Here is a 19,776-nt window from a genome sequence, read left to right as displayed (position 1 = left end):
ACGCTTCAAAACGCTGCGTAGCAAACTGATGACGTTCGTCGCAAGATGCTGTGGCCAGACACAATTCTTACGACTAGTAATAAGCCTAGGTATTTTGAATTTTCACTGTTCAATGTGTGAAGTGAATCTCAGCTGAAAAATATGTGAAAGGCACTGATCTGAGGGTCACAACTGATTTGTGACGTCAGCACTGGTATAGTACAGTTTGATATAGTATCCTCCTATCACCTGCCAAAAGCCATCCTGATTAAGGCTAATATGTTTCTCAACTTGCTCATACAACGAAACGTCAACGTTTCGACATGTGCTATACATATGCTCACGCTGCAAGCGCTAGCGAATGCAGACCGATACAAAGCCTTGAGTTTCGTCTGGCTGGGATGGTCTGTTGTAATATGGTCTAGTCTGCTGAGCTTCGTTTTCAGTTTCGCAGTTTTGTCACCAATTGGTTCGCAAATATGTCCCTTTTGTCGCCGATCATATCCGGTAAATCAGAAGCTTTTTCAGCTCTGCTACTGAGACAATCGAGCAGCCCGCTGCGCGGCGACGCACAGGTCAACGGTTCATGACAGCAGGTCTTCGCTGGTCGAGACAGCCTGTATCTCCAGCGTGCTGCTGTGCACCCACTTGAGCGTGGCTGTACCTCCGGGGTACTGCGGTGCAGCCACCCTTGAGTGTGGCTGTACCTCCAGCCTGCCGCGGTGCAGCCACCCTTGAGCGTGGCTGCACCTCCGAGGTACGGCAGCGCAGCCATCCTTGGGCGTGCTGTACCCCGGGGTACTACGGTGCAGCCACCCTTGAGCGTGGCTGTACTTCCGGGGGGTACTGCGGTGAAGCCACCTTTGAGTGTGGCTGTACTCCAGGCTGCCGCGGTGCAGCCACCCTTGAACGTGGCTGTACCTCAGGGGTACTGCGGTGCAGTCACCCTTGAGCGTGGCTGTACCTCCAGCATGCCGCGGTGCAGCCACCCTTGAGCGTGGCTGCACCTCCGAGGTACGGCGCGCAGCCATCCTTGGGCGTGCTGTCCCCCGGGGTACTATGGTGCAGCCACCCTTGCGCATGGCCGTACTCCGGGGTGCTGCGGTGCAGAACCCTGAGCGTGGCTGTACCTCCAGCCTGCGGCGGTGCAGCCACCCTTGAGCGTGGCTGTACCTCCAGCCTGCCGCTGTGCAGCCACCCTTGATGTGGCTGTACCTCCGGGGGTACGGCGGTGCAGCCACCCTTGAGCGTGGCTGTACCTCCGGGATACTGCGGTGCAGCCAACCTTGAGCGTGGCTGTACCTCCAGCATGCCGCGATGCAGCCACCCTTGAGCGTGGCTGTACCTCCGGGGTGGCGGTGCAGCCATCCTTGGGCGTGCTGTACCTCCGGGGTACTACGGTGCAGCCACCCTTGCGCATGGCTGTACTTCCGGTGTACTGCATGATGCAGCCACCCTGAGCGTGGCTGTACCTCGTGCCTGCCGCGGTTGCAGCCACCCTTGAGTGTGGCTGTACCTCCGGGGGTAACTACGGGTGCAGGCCACCCTTGCGCATGGCTGTACTTCCGGGGGTAATTGCGGTCAGCCATCCTTGGGCGTGGCTGTACCTCCAGCCTGCCGCGGTGCAGCCACCCTTGAGCGTGGTTCCGACGCAGAAATGAGTCTGGTGACAGATCTGGCGCCGCCGGCACAGAGCGCCGATCCGTCCGAATGCGTGCCGCACACCGCAAACACAAAGTGCGTTACGCAAACACGAGCTCGGCGAGCTGCCGGATTTGAACAGCTGGGGTTCAGTGACCAGCGGGGCTCACCGCGCCCCAGCGCGGGGCTGGGATCGGTAGGATCGAGGACTGAGATCGGCGAGAGAAGCTGGCGGTGGTGACGTGGGCGACCGACAGACTTCGTTGTATGGAGGGGCGGTAGCTGCTCCCCTCGCGCTTGGCTTGGCGCGCTGGCTCAATTAACGGGCTATCCTAAGCTCAGCATGAACTGGTCTTAAGCTCAGCGGATCTGAGGATGACTTCACTGCTGTGTTTTAGGCCCGTCGGTTGTCATAAGCGTTACAAGAAAATTGAAACAAGGCTGTTAATCGTGCCTGATGTTTTTCATTGTTTTCCTGTCTCTAACCAAATAAATAAACATCAAAACAATCCAAAGTACTCATGTTTCGACTGAAAATTTACGCAGAAATGCACGGTGCACGCCTCAAACAGCATTAGGAACGCCCTATTTACTCAGCGAGGCAAATATTGCGACGAGCCTCAGCATGACTTCCGCCTCTGCCGCGTGGAATCGCTGAACACACCGCCGTACCCTGACCGGCACAGTCGGCTGCCGATGAGAGGCGCCGCGGCGCCGCCCGCCGACCCAGTCATCCCGCGCGCCACGCCACATCCGCGCCAGAGTCGCCGCCCGCCGCCCCAGTCATCCCGCGCGCCACACCACATCCGCGCCAGAGTCGCCGCCCGACGGCGAATCCGGCGGGCCCGGCCCGCGCCCATCCATCTCACTCCCCGCTGTTTACGTGCGTTTAAGCGCAGCATTCTCCACAAAACCGCCACGTCAACAGGCACAACGGGATCCCGTCGCCGACTGGAGCGGGCCCCGGCCGATTTTCCGTCGGCTGGTGATGAGCACACTGTTGCGCGGTCTAGCGCTAAACGGTCCGGCTTGGACGAGGACACTGTTGCGCGGTCCGGCGCTAAACGGTCCGGCTTGGACGAGCCTGCCGATGCGCGCCACCAGTCGAAATTCATGTGCCCTTTAATCGCGTGCTGCGCGGTGGGATTATCTCCGGAAAGCGAAGCACCGCCCGGGCGTGAACGAACTCGATGGTTGTAGGATGGGGGAGTGGGGGGGGGGGGGGGGGGAGGAACAAGCGTAAGGCGTACCGTTCCGGTTCAAAAGGGAGGGCGTAGAGAACGGGAGAGGGGGCTGGGAAAGAGAGATGGTGAGAGCTGGGAAAAGGAGCGGAGAGCGAATGGAAGGTGGGAGAGGCGGGCGAGCCGAGAGTGATGACCCGTGTTACATGGTTTGCCAGGTTAACTGGCAGAGATACGGCCTGTGTGGAGGCCGCGAGGGAAAAACTGGATAATTTCCTCTGTGAAAGCGTTGGGAAAGTGCGCATGGAAGGCGTCCAGTGTGCTGAATTCACTTCCGTGCGCAAAATGCTTCTCGTATTTAGGGGAACGGGAAGCATGGCCCAAAAATGATCCTTTGTGACATCGAGCCCGAGGTCGTCTGATAGATATAACCAGTTTTTAGTAGAAACTCAAACGAATGTTTCGCAGGGATGGGGCTGAGAGCATAGACCATAGGTAGTGCTAAAGCTAAAATAGCTTGCTTCAAAGATCATTAACATGTGACACCAGTACAGGAATTCTAATCAACTACTTTTCCGCAATATTCCAACATGTGCCACGTCATGAGGGCGCGTCTCAGGTAGAGCCAGACACTCCGGGCCAGTTGACCGCAAAGCAACGTGCTGACCTGCCTCTTGGAGATGAAAACTATAACTCTGGCACGCATTCATCGGAATATCTTGCAACTGAATATCTAAATATAATAATATTTTTGCAAGTGAGCAGCTGACAGCTTAAACTGAGCTTGGATGCCTGGGCCCTCCGGTTGTTTTGCTCTAATTTTCCACCAATTTAAATTTACACCAAATTTGGACGTGCCCAAATGTTTGCCGCGACCCGTCCTGCTTCCCGACGACACCTGCCTCAAGGGGAGTGTTCCACATCTGTTGGGGTTTTTAACTGAAACAGCCATCTTGAAGATCATTTGGTGCAGTGCCCAGGCCTTCTCTTCTTGAGACCTAAAACCCTCTGGCTTCTGAGCTACCCATCCGCGAAGATGCGAGCTACACATCCTGCCATGTCATTAGCCATGGGGCGATCAAAGCCAAGGGAACATAATGGTCGAGTCGGTCATATCTGGTGTTGGTGAGCACGATTTCCAGATATAACGGCCGTCAGTTGGCTCTTAATCGATGTTGTGCAAGGTGCGATGACGTAATCAACAATAACGTGTCGAGGAGGATATTTACTAAACAGAGAAATTGCGTTGTCTAGAGCGGTCGTTTCTGTTAAAAAATGGACCAACAGCTACAAGTGAGCTTGTTTTGTCATATCTGATGCTTGCTTCAATATCTTCAAATGTGAAACATTCCCTTTCAACCGAGTTTGGATGCTGTTGCCACACCAGTTCTTTTGCTCCAGAAAGGTTTCACTGGTGTTTAGCACTGCATACGACGGCCAGCTCAACCGGCCAAGGCCAGTGGAGTCAATGCCAATCTTAGTTAAATAACTTCATCTTAAGAGTCCTGAGCTGCTTCCTTAGTAGCCGGTACATGCAAGCGATCGCTGTCGACAGTGCGACATTTCACAAGCTTGTGATGGGTGGGTCGGCCACAGCCAGAATATACAGACGCGTGCAAAAACTTCTCTACCGTTTCGGTTTTAGCGCTTACGTTGGCTCTGAACCGAGAGTGCCGTCCGGAGACAGGTCTGCCTAATGAGAGACGTATTGGATCTGACACTAATCGCCCACTTCCGACGCTCGCTGTTTGATGACTTCCTGCGCTGCGGGAGGCTTGCAGGATCACAGTCAGCTTACTCGGCTCTGATTCCGTCGATTTGTCGCGACCTGTGCGTGCAAGCCGGGCGGAGATCCGTGAACTCCTGCGGAGCGCGTCGGCTTACCGCACGCCGCTTGACATATTAGCATCCTTTGGTGGGCAAAGGCGCCCTGAAATTAGCCGAGCCGATTAGAAAAAGCCACAGCGCAAACGGGCGCATGCGCGTGACCAAATGTGCCGACTCGGCAGTCATTACTGTCGTCATTATCACTCAGCAGGCGCGGCGACATCACGAGTGCAATCAATTCCTGGTGACAAATGACCAGGGGTTAGGAGTTCGCACAGGTAACGGCACATGTCTCGCTGACTTTCGTGTGCAGCAGCGGTCGACTGCTTCCCACCCCGCCGTGAGAAGGGCAAACGATCTTCTTTCTTTCTTACATTAAACTTTCCTAATACCCTGCTGCTTCCCGCTCCTTGTTTCGGCTACTTTGAATGGGACTTGTAATCAAACTTCGCGTTATGTAAAACGTTCTTTGACGCAACGACACGCGCATTGAGGACAGCACTCTTGCATTTCATTCATCCATCATTCGTCGTCATCCATCCTGCAGTGGGCGGACATGGGTCGGTCCAGCTGCACCCATGACACGAGCGTCTGACGACGGTGGCGGGAGTGATGTTCCCAGCGTACTCTGGAGGGCACTTGGCCTCTCCGCCCAGTCAAGTGGGTACATGACCACCCCCGACCCCTGTCCGGCTCTCCAGCAGTGTCAGAAGAGCTCCGTAATCACCGAGATTAGGGCTCGTTAGTGTTGAAACCCATCAGCTCTAATTGGCTAAGTGTCGGTGGCGCATGCAGAACTGCTCGCTGATTGGTCGCTGGCCGGAGTCCTGCCGCTGGTCATTGGCCGGTCGCTGCGCCAGCGTCGGCCACCGGGCCCGCGCTGAATCGACAGGAGTCCCGTGTCAACTGTCGCGGAGCCGTCGGCGTGTAATGTGAATAGTATCTGCCACGAACTAGCGATCCTGGTTACCTTGCGCCGACTGCGTGATGCCCATGATTTGCCTCGTGTACAGCCGAGCACAGAAAATTCGCCGCAGTTTTTCTATTTTTTAAAATTATAAAATGGCATGTGCCCTTGTACATGTGTACTAGTTTAATACAAACTGGAATATCTAAATACGTCGTGAAAAACACCGTTTCAGTGTGCGACAAGCCGCTCGATTTTTAAATGAAACCGTTGAACGGAGAACCCTAGTGACTTGTCTTGTTTGTTGAGATCGAGTAACAGACGCTATTCAACGTCGCCGTTTAATCAAACACTGCTCTAATGCTTCACCTGGTCTGAAAGCACCGGTTCGTGGTGTGAGGACACCCGCCAGTGCCACTGGAGCCACGGCGCGAGCGGGGCTCCGGCCCGCCGGCGAGGCCCGGCCGGGTGGCGACGCCGGGTCAGAGGTCGCAGCTACCGGTGGCCGCCGGCGGTTAGCCAGCTGACGGCCGCGCCAGGGCCGCCGGCGGGGGCTGCGCTTAGTGTCTTCATGTCACGCGCCGCAGCCATGAGAAGGATTCGAGAAGGCGACTTAGGTGAGCGTATTACGTGGAATGTCCGCACAGCGCGCTGTTCGCGGCATGGCATATAGCCGGTGAGAAGTCATTGCATGCATGGCTGTCGCCATAAATACACCAGTTATTGTTATCCATTTCTTATACCTTCTTGAACACGAGCTATGGGTCTCCGCAGTTTTGGCTCAACACGCTGGTTCTTGTGGGTCCGATTGACGCGTTCTCAATAAATAAGGGACCCGACGGCGCCACGTCATCGATTGAGGATCTCGCAGCACTTCTCTCCGCCATCCGTCGATTTCAAAGCCGTGCCGTCCCGAACGTTGACGCTGCTCCATTATCTCCTCGCCTCTCCCCTGCTGCTGACCGCCGTCCTATCTTCAGTGGGCTTGTTCGGTGACCTGCGCGGGCCCACCGACAGCGCGGGCTGTGCGGCCGGCCGCGGCGGAAGTGAGGGCGCACCAGTAGCGGTGTCGGCATGCCGTGAGAGCGGCCTCCAGCCAGGTCCCACGCCGCGGCCCGGCACACTGGGCCCGGGGTGACCATACTGCCACTGTGGCACAGCCAGACGGTCTGGTCTCGCCGCACGCGGCGCCGCCGGACGGCTCTTCCAAGTGGAGGTGCCTCGGGCGACAACGGCGCGCGCAGCCGCAGAATCGGACGGTTCAACAAACAATGCGTTGGCGCGCTGGATTTGCGCGTGAGCTCAGATGATGCCCCAGAACCAATTAACAGCTAAAAGCTGCGATTCGGCGCGAAGGTGCGGCGCGACCCGCCTACCGGAACCACATCTGGGAGATGGATCTGGGATAGCGCGAGCGTTGGTGACGCCCGCGGACCGTTGCGGCTTTGTCGGCGAAATGGGCGCTGGACATTCGCTTGGTGCAATGAATGGGGAGTCGGATGAGAGGCTGACAATTTCTGACGCGACGCGTTACAGTGGCCGTTACCGTTTTGTGTCGGAAGTCGTGAGCAGTGTGATACAATCGCGGATGTTGGTCCGCATGAACGCTGACGCTAGACTTGTCGGCGCTCCCGCTGCCCACAGGAATAATTCCAAAACCAGTTCACCGGCGTCAGTTCGAGTCACCGCAGGCCGGCTGGGCAGCCGACGAACTTCTAACGCTGGGTCAATGCTGAGTCGACTCCAGCATGTATTGTGATAGCTGACCAATGTCGTGGATGCGCTGCGCGGTACAGCACACCAGTCCTCGTCTTCCTCCGATCTTGAGGCACCTCCAATCTACGCATTAGTCGCCGTCTTCCTCCGATCTCGGAATATCTCCAACCTCGCTTTGCACCGCCCGCCAGCCCGCCGAACCGCATATTGTACCACTTGATACCAGTTATGTTTGATACGGCCTGTGGTTAAATGAGTCGTGCCTTCACTGTGCTAAGCAATCATGGCATGTCTCAGCTATGTCTGCGCGTTAAAACGCAGAAAAGGGCGATATGACCGTGATTGAAACAAAGGGTGGTGATTACATTCGCCCCAGCCCTGCCCCACAAATCTGGTATGGTGCCGGAGCGCCGCGTGCCCGTTTCTGCGCAGGTGAGCGGACGCTAATGACCAGCACTTATCAGCTCACACAGGGCCTGATGATAAGGTGGGCATGGCGGTGATCACGCCTTGGCCTAGTTGGCTGACTGCCAACAGCAAACTTTAAATCAATGCCCATTCACCCTCCCAGGAACGTCATTTTTGGTAAATGATTGGGGGAGGGGCAGCCCGAGAACCCAACCTAATTTCCTCCCGAGTGTCGAAATGCTGGTATATATATATATATATATATATATATGCGTAAATATATATATATATATATATATGCGTAAATATATATATATATATATATATATATATATGCGTAAATATATATATATATGCGTAAATATATATATATATATATATATATATACATAAAGCAAGAAAAAGGAAAATTTGATATAAGAAAAGCAAGATAAAAAGGGAGAAACACCCAGGTGACCTCTCATGATAGTCAATGATAACGCAGTAGTCACGGCCGTAAAGTAGTGCTCAGCAACGGTTATCATGGTTGAATTTTGTTAAATTTTGTGTAGCTTAGCGGTAAAACATATTGGGGATGAGAAAACGCTAACCGTACGTAACTATTCCCAGGCTGGGCCCAGAGCGTTGTGGCACAGGTGGTGACACGGGACGACCAGCTGTGCCGAGTGTCGGGGCGCCGGGGACTGCGGGGCTTGGGTAGGTAGGCCACGGTGAGCACCCGTGGGATGGAGCAGGGACGTTATAGGGAGCGGGCAGGGGTGTTTTAACGCAAATTTTACTTGACCCAGCCAGCGGCGTAGAACACCTTTTACCCCTTAGAGAGCTGCTGTGGTCAGGTTATAACTGACGTTATCGAAGACGGCCCATCCAGAGTCTCTCTGTGATGGCCGCCATGTTGATGACGGCCGATATGTAATGTCGATGACAGCCGGCGTGTAGTGTTGATGACAGCCGAAATGTAGTGTTGATGACAGTCGATATGTAGTGTTGATGACAGCCGACATGTAGTGTTGATCACAGCCGCTCACGGCTGCCTTCGATCCCTGCCGCTGAGCACCTCCCGCGCTCGGTCAGGGGCATCGCTCCGGGATGACTGGCGTCGAACTGTGGCGTCACACGGCACGTGACCGGCAGTCACGGCGGTCCAGGAGCGGCGTGTGACGGGGAGCGTGCCGCCCGTTTGTCGCGCCATCTCGCGATGCCCGGTCGGTGCCGGAGGCGGCGTCCGGGACGACAGTTTGGCCCGAGTGGCTGCTGGCCGGCCGAGGAATGACCGGGCGGCGGAGGTGCAGTACAGGCGCTAGTCGCTCGCGCGGCGATCGCGTCGGTGATCGCCGCCGAATCTGCTCCGGATTGGCCGCGGTTCGATCGCTGCGACGGTCGCGGCGCGCTCGACCGGTCTCCTGGTCGCTCAGGCTCGTTTTCGACGCCTCTGCGTGGAGGGGAGGTTACGGGTGGTGACCGGTAACTGAAAATGCCATACAACTTAGAATACCTTAAACGTTGTAGCAATCTTAAGAACTTCATGTTAATGGTGTTCTTTAAGGTATCCGTATCACGGCCACACCACGGCATGCGTGCGTCATGAACATGAGATGATATCCCGTATTTTATGTGGCCAGTCAGTCACGACGATTGGAACACCGCTCATGAGGGCCAGGGCGAGAGAGGCGACAGAGGAGCGACCGCGCCACCGTGCATTCTGTGGCACGCTGTAGTCGTTTGGCAACAACCGTTGGCGGAAATAAAATCGGTCGCGTGCATGGAAGCGGCTGGAGCCTTCGGAGTCAGCTCTGTTTAAAAAGAGTGCTCCACATTGATATGGAGGTTTGAACTCAAATGGCCATCCTGGAGACCTTGCGGTGCTGTTCACAATCCTGCCCCCCCCCCCCTTCAGAGCCAAATCCTTCTAGTTCCTGAGCTACACGCTCGCGAAAATGAGGAAAGGTTTATCGGGGAGAGTATTTCATAGTCATCTTGGCATTCATAGCGTCATAATAACGTCATTCAAATCCTGTCATTTCATAAGACATGCGGCAATCAAGGTCAAGCAAATGTAATTGTCAAGGCGTTCATATGTGACGTTCATGGGAGCGATTTCCAGGTATAATGCCCGTCAATCTCTCAATCAATAGTGTGCAAGGCACGATGAAATTATCAAACCATGATGCATTGGGGAGCATATTTACTGAACACAGAATTGTGCTGACTTGAGCAGTCTTTTCCACCTAGAAATTAAGCCAATAGTTTTAAGTGAGCTTGCTTCATCATATCTGATGCTCACTTCAATATTCCCTTTGAACAACAACAAAAAACTTGAAACATTCACTTTAGCAAGATGGCTGCTCCACAAGCCTCCCTCCGAAGCATTGCCATATTTCTGCAAACCGGTCAGAAATGGTTTCTCTACAATCAGCCACTGGATTGAGGGTCTCAGCGCATGCGTTGCTTAAGGCTTCACTATCTACTCTGCTGAGCCACAAATCCGGCCTTAAAACTTCTAGCACAACCTACGCTAGTTTTGAACGGCTTATTCTGACGACACAGAACGGTCGCCGAAATAAACGTCAATATGAGCTGGTCATGCTTCTCTGAAAGTAATCAGCTATCGTGGTCACGCGCCCAAACATCCGACATGTGCGGTGGGAGCGACACTCTGTACCGCCCCAGCGCGGCGCACTGTCGTAACATTATAAGCAAATCTTATGGCGCATTTGCATGCGAAGCTCTTTTACCTCAGTGGCCGGCGACATTACAAGCGAGCTGCAGTTGGATACACCGTCACTCAGTGGATTCCGAGTGGCGCCTGGGGTTGTCGATCTGCTGGTTGAATGTGCCGTGAGATGAAGTACGACGTCGTACGACACCGACATGATAGCATCCGCCGTCATGCACCACATTATACGCCAGTCTCAACGGACGTTTTAAGGTCGGATGAGCGATTACAGTGTCAGTTTAGTGTCGTCAAACCGACCAGCACCACTTAGTCCCACGCCCACTTAACATTGCATCACTGGTAGCTCGCGAGTTGGTGTGGACGCCTTCTTCTCACGCTTGAGTGTGTTTGCATTGTGTTGTCGAAACAAAGAACACATCTTCTAACATGTGGCATTCTATGTGGCTTTGATTAGCCAATTGCGACAACCATCGCGGGGTTGCCTGTAAGTCGGTTTCAAAACTGGTGTAACTGTTTATTTCAATACCAGACAACAAATTAAACCGTCACAGAGTGATCGAAAACTGTGTGATGGAGCTAAAATGATTCAAAATACAATACTAAGGTGGCAACGAATAACAAAACCATGCAATTGGGGAATAATCCAGCAAAGGAATAGGATGAAATGATTGTTTGGAATCTTGAATACAGCACATCTTAAACCACGCGAACGTTTTCACAGCGAGGTAGTTTATAACTGAACTGGGTCAGCGACTAAACAAGACCAGGAAGCTTGCCAAAGTTTTATACTCAGTGTGAGCGCCGATTGCTGACGCATGCAGGACACGAGCAATTTATGCCTTGAAAAATGCCTCACGGACTAGAACGGCGGGCGCTGACCACTGATTACCTGCATGCCTTCCCATCACACCGCATAAATACGCAAACAAAAAGCCACTCGAAGGCAAACGCCCATCTTACGCCACTACAAAAGCCGGATCGGCACCCCGTTTTTCAGTGCGAGGTACGCATTACACGGCACTTTATTTAATCTCATTTGACACCAGTTGTCTGTGCACGCGCGAGGGCGCGCGGCCTGCGTCGATTGCACGCGCTCCTAACGGGACCCGTACGCACTGGGGCGCGCCCCTAACGGTTTTCACTGTCCAAAATTGCATGGGTGGAAGCCACGCCGCCACTCTGGGCAATGTAACTCATCCCGGACAAACGGCCCGCATTGTTCTCTGTCAGACGCACATTTCCGAATCTGATTTGTTATCACGAGCAGCACGGTTAGCGGTCTTGCAATGGTGAGAAAATCACCGGGGTGCTTAGGCTGGCTGAACTACGCCGTTATGAGAGGCGAGGGAACAGGACAAAGAGGAGGAGGTAATCACGTAATAGCACGGTCCTCTGCTGCGCACTATGAGTTGGCCCAGGTTTAATAAAGAGCGCACTCGAGTGGGGAACGAATCGCGGATTTGCAGAACCGAAGGAGAGACTGTTCAGCGGCAGATGATGGGTCAACTACACACCACGTCAGAGCGCAGCGATGCTTGAGCCACGGCTTGCCATGTTGTGATTCAGAATTGTTACTCACACGTTGGCTCAGATAAATTACTCATTCATTGTCTCAGAAGGGTTTCTCACACGTTGGTGCAGAAGAGTTGCTTAAACGTTGGCTTAGAGCGGTTCTCACAAGCTCACTCAGAAGGGTTATTCACGGGTTGGCTCAGAGTGGTTTCTCACAAGTCGGCCCAGAGTGGTTACTCACGAGCTGGCTCATACCGGTAACTCACGATTTGGTTCAGAGCGGTTACTCACGGGTTTGGCTCAGGAGGGTTATTCACGAGTTGGCTCAGAACAGTTTCTCACGGGTTGGGCTCAGAAGGGTCACTCACGAGTTGGCTTGGAGCGGTTATTCACGGGTCTGGCTCAGAAGGGTTACTCAAGAATTGGCTCAGAAGGGTCACTCACCAGTAGGCTCAGAACGGTTACTCGCGAGTTGGCTCAGAGCGGTTACTCACACGCTGACTCACACACAATACGCGCCATTCATCCGGTATAAGGCACAGCCTGAGCATTGTGCCGAGACTCTACTCTAAGCGAACCTGAGCTGGCCGATGAAATATCAAACTTACGGCACCTTTTCTTCATACTACTATAGCCGAGCCACGTTCACATGCGTGTCTCGGCACAACGGTGTAGGTAGGCCTGCTGAAACGAAATGTTTCACATTCGAAGATATGAAAGCAAGCATCTGGTATGATGAAATAAGCTCGCTGATCGCCATTGGCTTACTTTTAAGTGGAAAAGACTGCGGCAGATGACACAATTTCCCTACTTAGTGTGATCCCGCCATCATGCCTTGCACAACCTTGATTGAGGGTCAATCAACGGCATAACAAACGACTCGACAACTTTATTTTGATTGGCTTTGATCGCCGCATGATCAATGGAATGGCATAATTTGAGTAACGTTACTATTGGATCATGAATGACCGGGTGACCTTGAAATATCGTAGCGAAATAACCTGCACTTCTTTGCGGGCGTTTAGCTCAGAAACTAGGGGGGTTTAGTTCTTAGGATGGACAGGCCTGTGAACTGCACCGAATGATCTCCAAGATGACTATTTTAGTTCAAAATCTCATAAATGTGGAGCACTCCCTTCAAGGAGACAATAACTAGCCACCCATAACGCTTAGTTTTCAGTCAGCGGTGCGGTACCTAGAGGCTTTTTCAATGTTAAGGAGGACTTGGTGTCTGCGTGACTCATTTGTGTTCAGTGCTCCCCATGGTATGACTGAGCAAAACTCGTGGGTTGGCAGTGTGCGTAATTAGTTCTGGGTTTAAGAAGCACACAAACATGCCACACAAACACACAAGGCACATAACAGACGGGCTTTATGAACATGCTATGAGAATTAATCCTGGCCGAAGCCACACGTCCAGCGCAATCAGGTAATCAGTGCCTTGCTTTAGATGGATTATAACTTGCCTGTCGTCCAAGTTCCGATTTGCCACACAATGATTTTCCCATCAAAGGCCTAGGCGCTTAAAGGACTAAGCTCTACAAACAAATCACCCGACTTAATTCTATAAGTAACGAGGCAAAGTTAGAGGCCTGAACATTGTGCTTTAGCCCCCAAAATACAATGCAACTGAAACGCTGCTATTCTGATAACGTTACATTAGGCTTTAATTTTAGCGATATGACCCTTATAACTGTTTTCCCCTCATTGTGTTGCCGCATATTTAAAGCTCATATTTCGAGGGAGTATTCGACTGAGCTTAAGCTTGTGGAATAAGCTTGGTAAGGTAAGCGCGGTCCCTTTGAAACGGCTGAGCTCGCGATTTTCTCTGCAGATATGTAAAAGTTTTGATTTATCTGACAACTTATTTTTATTTAGTTGATTTATCTTGTTTTTGATTTATCTGATAATTTATTTTTTGTTAGTTATTCTCTTCTTGCACCGCAATATTTCAGAATAATTTTAATATTATTTGGCATGGTATCAAAGCTAGCAGCACTGTCGTTCATCAATGTCACGTGAATGTAATACACCGCAGTGTTCTGGCGCGGTGAGTCCATTAAGGAAGGGAAACATGGCGACATGTGTGCTGGTCTGCATCTGCTGGGGTTAAATTCTGCTCGCAGAACCGCAGTTCTTGACCCACTCCAAAACAATGAAGTTGTAGTGCTTGTGTACTGGGTTTGACCCCGCCATCCACCGCACCGGAATTCCAAACTGGCATGTGCGGCAGGGTGGTCTCTTTCGGTAATCGCTACCATTAGTCCAGAAATGTGAGTACATGCTTCTTTTGCGTGTGGCGTCTCAGTAAAGAGCCAGTTACGATGCCAAGAAATAAAGCTCTGAATCTACTAACAAAATCCGCATTAGGTACCGCCACCCAAATCCGCGTTCATGGAGCAACTTAGCTTTGGCTGTCTTCTCCGTGTTTGAACAATCAGACATTTATTACACCGAGCGTTCAGGCCTTTGATTTGATTCCGCAGGCTTGTTTGTCACCGGGACGTACAATAATATGTTTTTGTTTTCCCAATCTTTTTGTTATTTTGCCTCTCTTTTAGCGAGACCTATCCCAGAGCAGTATTTCGCTACAAGCGCGATCGACACCTGATCTATTCAGGTGCCTTCACTGGCATCAAATTTCACACAGCACTTGCGTATTCATTGGCACCGCATCCATTACCATTTGTAAATCTGATTGGTTACCTGATCAAACACATGCAAACCACGCATGTATTTGCCCTTGACGCGCATGCTCCCTGTAACCTCTGCCCGTCCTGCGCCAGCAGCTGTCGAGTCACAAGGTTTGGCATGGAAAGCAAATTAGTTCTGTTTCCAAAAAGTCTTATGCTCTTTCACAACCCAAGTATTTCGTCACCGGCATGGAATGCTCCCCAGCACGTCAACGGTAAGGCGACATTTCACCTGTCGTGAAAATCCAAGTCGAAACACAGCCAGACCTCTGCGATAGCGGAGCGTGTGACGCCGTTTCTGGCGCACTAGGCTACCGAGCCATGGCAGCGGCGCGGCGGTGTCACCACGACTCAGGCCGGACCTGGTACCCTGTCTCGCGTTCATTGGCCGCACTGGGCCGGTGGCGGCCTCCAGGAATGCGCGGAATCGCGTAGGCTTCGGGTCAGAGTATCAAGACACGACAGCCTGCGTCCCGATCGGACCCGCGCCGGAAACGAGCCGGAGCACTCCAGCGGAGCCTCGAGCACCGGAAACGAGCAGGAGCACTCCAGCGGGGCTTCAGGCGCCGCCGGGCCGGAGCACACCAGAGGGGCCTCTAGCACCGGAAACGGGCTGGAACACTCCAGAGGGGTCTAGGACACCGGAAACGAGCCAGAACACTCCAGAGGGGTCTAGGACACCGGAAACGAGCCAGAACACTCCAGAGGGGTCTAGGACACCGGAAACGAGCCGGAGCACTCTAGCGAGACCTCGAACACTGGAAACGAGCCGGAGCACTCCAGAGGGGCCTCGGGCACAGGAAAAGAGCCGGAGCACTCCAACGGGGCTTCAGGCGCAACTGGGCCGGAGCACACCAGAGGGGCCTCGAGCACCGGAAACGGGCCGGAACACTCCAGAGGGACTTCAGGGGCCATCGGACTGGAGCGCCCCAGCGCGGCCTCGGGAGCCGGAAACGCGCCAGGGCACTCCAACGGGGCCTCGAGTGCCGCCGGGGCGAGCTCGTCGTCCGATCGATAATGGCGAGTCCTCGGGAGCATTGGGGTACGACCTAAAGCCAATGCTGAATTTTGCTGATAGCGTGCGAGGAGTGCTTCCTGTCCTTGAATGCGACGTCCTCGGGACGGTGGTTACGCGCGGACAAGGGGTTGGTGCCAGGGGTTCGGTCCACTACACCTCAGAGCTACCGGCTTTGTAGGCTTTCTTGCTTGTTCTTGCTTGACGCCTTTGCGTTATATCTCCTACTCCGTTCGTGCTCAGCAGCGAGAGAATCGCTTTTTTAGATAGGGAGGAGTTCAAAATTATCTCCATGCGGTTGTTAGTATATTACACATGCAAAGGTGTTTTATGTATACATTTTTTGCATCAAATCACAAAGTCAGCAATCACTCGGCACACTTAATCCTTGCCGATGGCACCGTCCACCTCCTCAGCGCGGGAATCCAGAGTCCATCCTTCGCAAGAACTGCCGCCTCCTGAGCGGCTGTAGAGGCAGTGACGTCTCAATCCGGGCAGCTCCCCGACAGCGACCCTCCGCCGGTCGTCGGGGACCAATCATCTTCCGACCCGCCCCACCGTCCGTCCGGGCACAATGTGGCCAAAAAACGCCGCCGCCGGCGGCGCCCGAGAAATGTACGCACGTGTCAGGCCTCGCGCTAACCACACGCTGCCCGTCCTGGCGCTATTTGTCGGCGGCACCGAGCGTCGTTTTTGTGAGGTGGGGGGTGAGCTGAGCCGGAGCCCGGACGGCTACCACGCTGTCCCAGCGCCGTCGGGGGGTGAGCTGAGCCGGAGCCCGGACGGCTGCCACGCTGTCCCAGCGCCGTCGGGGGGTGACCTGAGCCGGAGCCCGGACGGCTGCCACGCTGTCCCAGCGCCGTCGCAGCTTTTGGTGGACGTCTGGCGCCATCCGGTGGTGATTAAGGGAAGTAGCATGAAAAAGCGCGGTAAATAACAGAATAATCCGATACAGTTGTTAAATGTGACGCTATCAAATGTCACGTTGGGAGTGCATGAATGATAAGTTGGTCTTTACTTGAAGGGAGGCAACCGCTGTTGAAGATGATGTGGTAGTCTGGTAATGACAAGCAGCTGTGACTATTCAAGACGTAACTGAATAGAACTTAATCATACACGGCACGTGCACAATATATCAAAATACTGAGGAGCCTTCCATAAGTTGCGTTCATATTTTTAACCCTTTTTAACACCCTTCACACTGGCTGCGCGCTGGTACGCTGTGCGAAAACATCCCTTGCCCTGGTTACCCCATGTTAAGCGCTACGTCCCCACAGAAAAATGTCCTTTTGGCTCCTAATTCAGCTGGTGAGGTGACACAAAGACGGGCATGCTGCTTGTCATGAGAGATAGCCAGTTGTTTCCGGATTCAAGACCCTAAAACATCAAAAGACATTGGTTTAGTTTCTTCAGCATGGTTTGCAAGTACAGTTGAGCGTAATTTGATGCTGTCCAAGCAACCCTCTTTCCTCGTTACGCTTGCTGTACGCTCTAACAAAGCAACCCAATCTCATGCATAGCATAGTATATGGACGGTCTGAGAACGACCATCCATAAGATAATATATGCAACTACTCAGCTTCCATACGTTACGTAATATATGGACGCCTCCCTCTGCCCAATCCTTGGGAACGGCTGGCTGTCTCACAGCGTGGCCAGGGTGCAGCAGTCGCACTGGATTAGCAGGGCGTTGGAACCCCGCCACCGTGTTCGGCGGCTGCTCACGCACAGCGCGCGCTGCCGCGGTGTCGGTGGGACGTCCGGCGAAGTCACGCAGCAGCTGCAGTCGGCGGCGAGCGTGACCCTCGTAGCCGGGTTACGTCACCCGAGGGGATCACCTGCCCCACACGCGGCGTACTAGGTGAGGGCACTGCAGGACCGCGGCAACGGCATGGGTCAGTGGCGACGCCTGGCGCCTGGGCAGTACATCAGAAGGAAGGCAGTCTGGCGACAGATGGGGGTGGCTGCGCATGCGCCATGGTCCGCGGTAGTATTGCGTAGCAGCAGCAGCAGCGCTGGATTCATATGTTACAGGGACCAATGCTCATGTCAGCGTGATCAGACAACAGACATGTCATCCAACGGGAACGTGATACGCTACAGCGGGAGCAGCAGCAGCACCACCGCCACGACAGCAGCAGGACATTATAGAGTGGCAGCAGTCAGTGGCCTCGCTGGGAAGCATGACGTCAGCAGAGGTCGTCCAACGTTGAGATGCACGCCGCAGCCGCAGCCGCAGGAGGCGTTCAGTAGTGGCCCTTTGCATGCTCGCTTGCACGAGCCGAACGACCGCCAGCAACAGTCTCAGCCGGACCCGAGCCAGCAGCAGCTTCAGCCGGACCCGAGCCAGCAGCAGCTTCAGCAGGACCCGGGCCAGCAGCAGCTTCAGCAGGACCCGGGCCAGCAGCAGCCTCAGCAGGACGCGGGCCAGCAGCAGCTTCAGCAGGACCCGGGGGTAGCGTGCTATCAAAGCCGGCAGAAGTGGGACGGTCAGTTCAGCAGTTGTACATAGGTCCGGTGAGTAGCAGCGGCGCGGGTTGCAGAACACCAAGGAAGGGAGAAATAGAGCATGCAGCGCCTGGGAACTGGAGAAAACACCCGAAAGTGTTGGATATGCGGCGAGAGTGATAATCGAATGACTGTAAAAAATAGACATGATATCAGAACTAGTCGTGGTGAAATATGACACAACCACAAATGACAAAAACAAGAAAATGGCGCAATATCCCATAAACCGGTTGCCAGCGAGGCGTACGGCGCAAATATTATCGAGAAACTGCTGGCCAATGATTAAAAAGTGAAGTATAGATGCTGTTTAGATGATCGCACTTACGTGGGTCTCAGGCTGTCCCCCCATCTAGTTAATGTCAAAATCCATAGCAGGACTTTTCAGGCTGCACTCCAACGCTGGATATGCCATGATACCTGGCCGAGGGGAGGCACATGTGCAAGACCTTGTGTGCCCATTCCGAGAGCGGCGCCGATCCATCGTTATTAAAGCTTGGATCCTCAGAACACCAGTTTGCTGCCTCATTTCTTTGCCTGGATCTCTAGGTGTTATATCCTGGTGCCACCCTGCAAGCCTTCCTCAGACCAAAAACTGCTTATCGTCGACCATTCCGAAACCGGCTATGGTTGCCAATTGTCTCACTTGCTGCGTAGCGCGACGAAACATGCTTCTGTCGGGACATGACATTCCCACTCCCTGCTCATCCGAGAGGCAACTCAAGTGATCATTTCCTTCAATATTTATGCGGCGCCCAAGACTTACAGGCTTTTGCAATCAGGCAATGGAGCTCGTGATATAACTGTGAGCGTACTGGCAATGACAAGTGGTCAAGCCTGTTCCTCGGTAAATAACCCCGTGCAAATTTTCCTAATGTGGCTTTGGCGATCCTTATGTTTGTTCGAGTCTCCACTTGACCAATGCATGACGAAAAACTTAATGTTTTAGATAGCCTTGGGGCGCATCAACGTTGTATAAAGTACTATGTTGTTCGTATGTGTGCATCATCGGCAAAATGCCAGTAGCGATTAACGTACGATGACTTGGGAGTTTTATACGCTCATGCAGTTTCATCCATAACGCCATGCAAAGAGCCTCGTCACCTACAGGCTTGCAATCAACGTCTATTCTTTTCTGTGCCGTTACTGCTGCATCATCTAATGCCGACGAATATTTCTTTGTCTAACGACTTGGACGTCTGCATCTGCATGATACGCGGCACTGTATACTCCACGCTTTGGTAAGCAGCTCAGTTTCCATAAATGCCCCTTCAAATTCCTTCCGAACCGACTAACGCTGAAATACTTACACTGAAATAATGAAATGCTGAAATACTGAATCACACGAGTTTTTGTCAGGCAAGACAGTATTTGTGCCGGAGCTGTTCAATACACTACCACTTTCAACCACAAACCAATCAGTAAATCAATAATCGTCCTTCCTAGAACAGACGATTGTTAGAATAGAACATGTACAGTAACGTTGTTACCATTCAGTTTAATCGAAACATATATGGGTACCCAAACTAGCAGACGGATGATGGCATGACTCGACTTGCGTCTTTATTCAACACAGACCCGGTCCGGGAGCCAAACAAAGTGGAACGAAATCGGAGATTCAGGGCGTGTGCCGATGTGTGCGTGCGATGTAGGTACAGGCGCAGGATGGAAGGGAAAGGGGAGTGACAGGGAACCAACCATTGTCCTCCGGCTGT

Source organism: Pollicipes pollicipes, unplaced genomic scaffold (assembly GCF_011947565.3).
Source record: "Pollicipes pollicipes isolate AB1234 unplaced genomic scaffold, Ppol_2.1 Scaffold_4219;HRSCAF=4965_pilon_pilon_pilon, whole genome shotgun sequence".
NCBI lineage: Eukaryota > Metazoa > Arthropoda > Thecostraca > Pollicipedomorpha > Pollicipedidae > Pollicipes > Pollicipes pollicipes.
The sequence above is the reverse complement of the archived record's forward strand: the minus strand, read 5'-3'. Positions refer to the sequence as shown.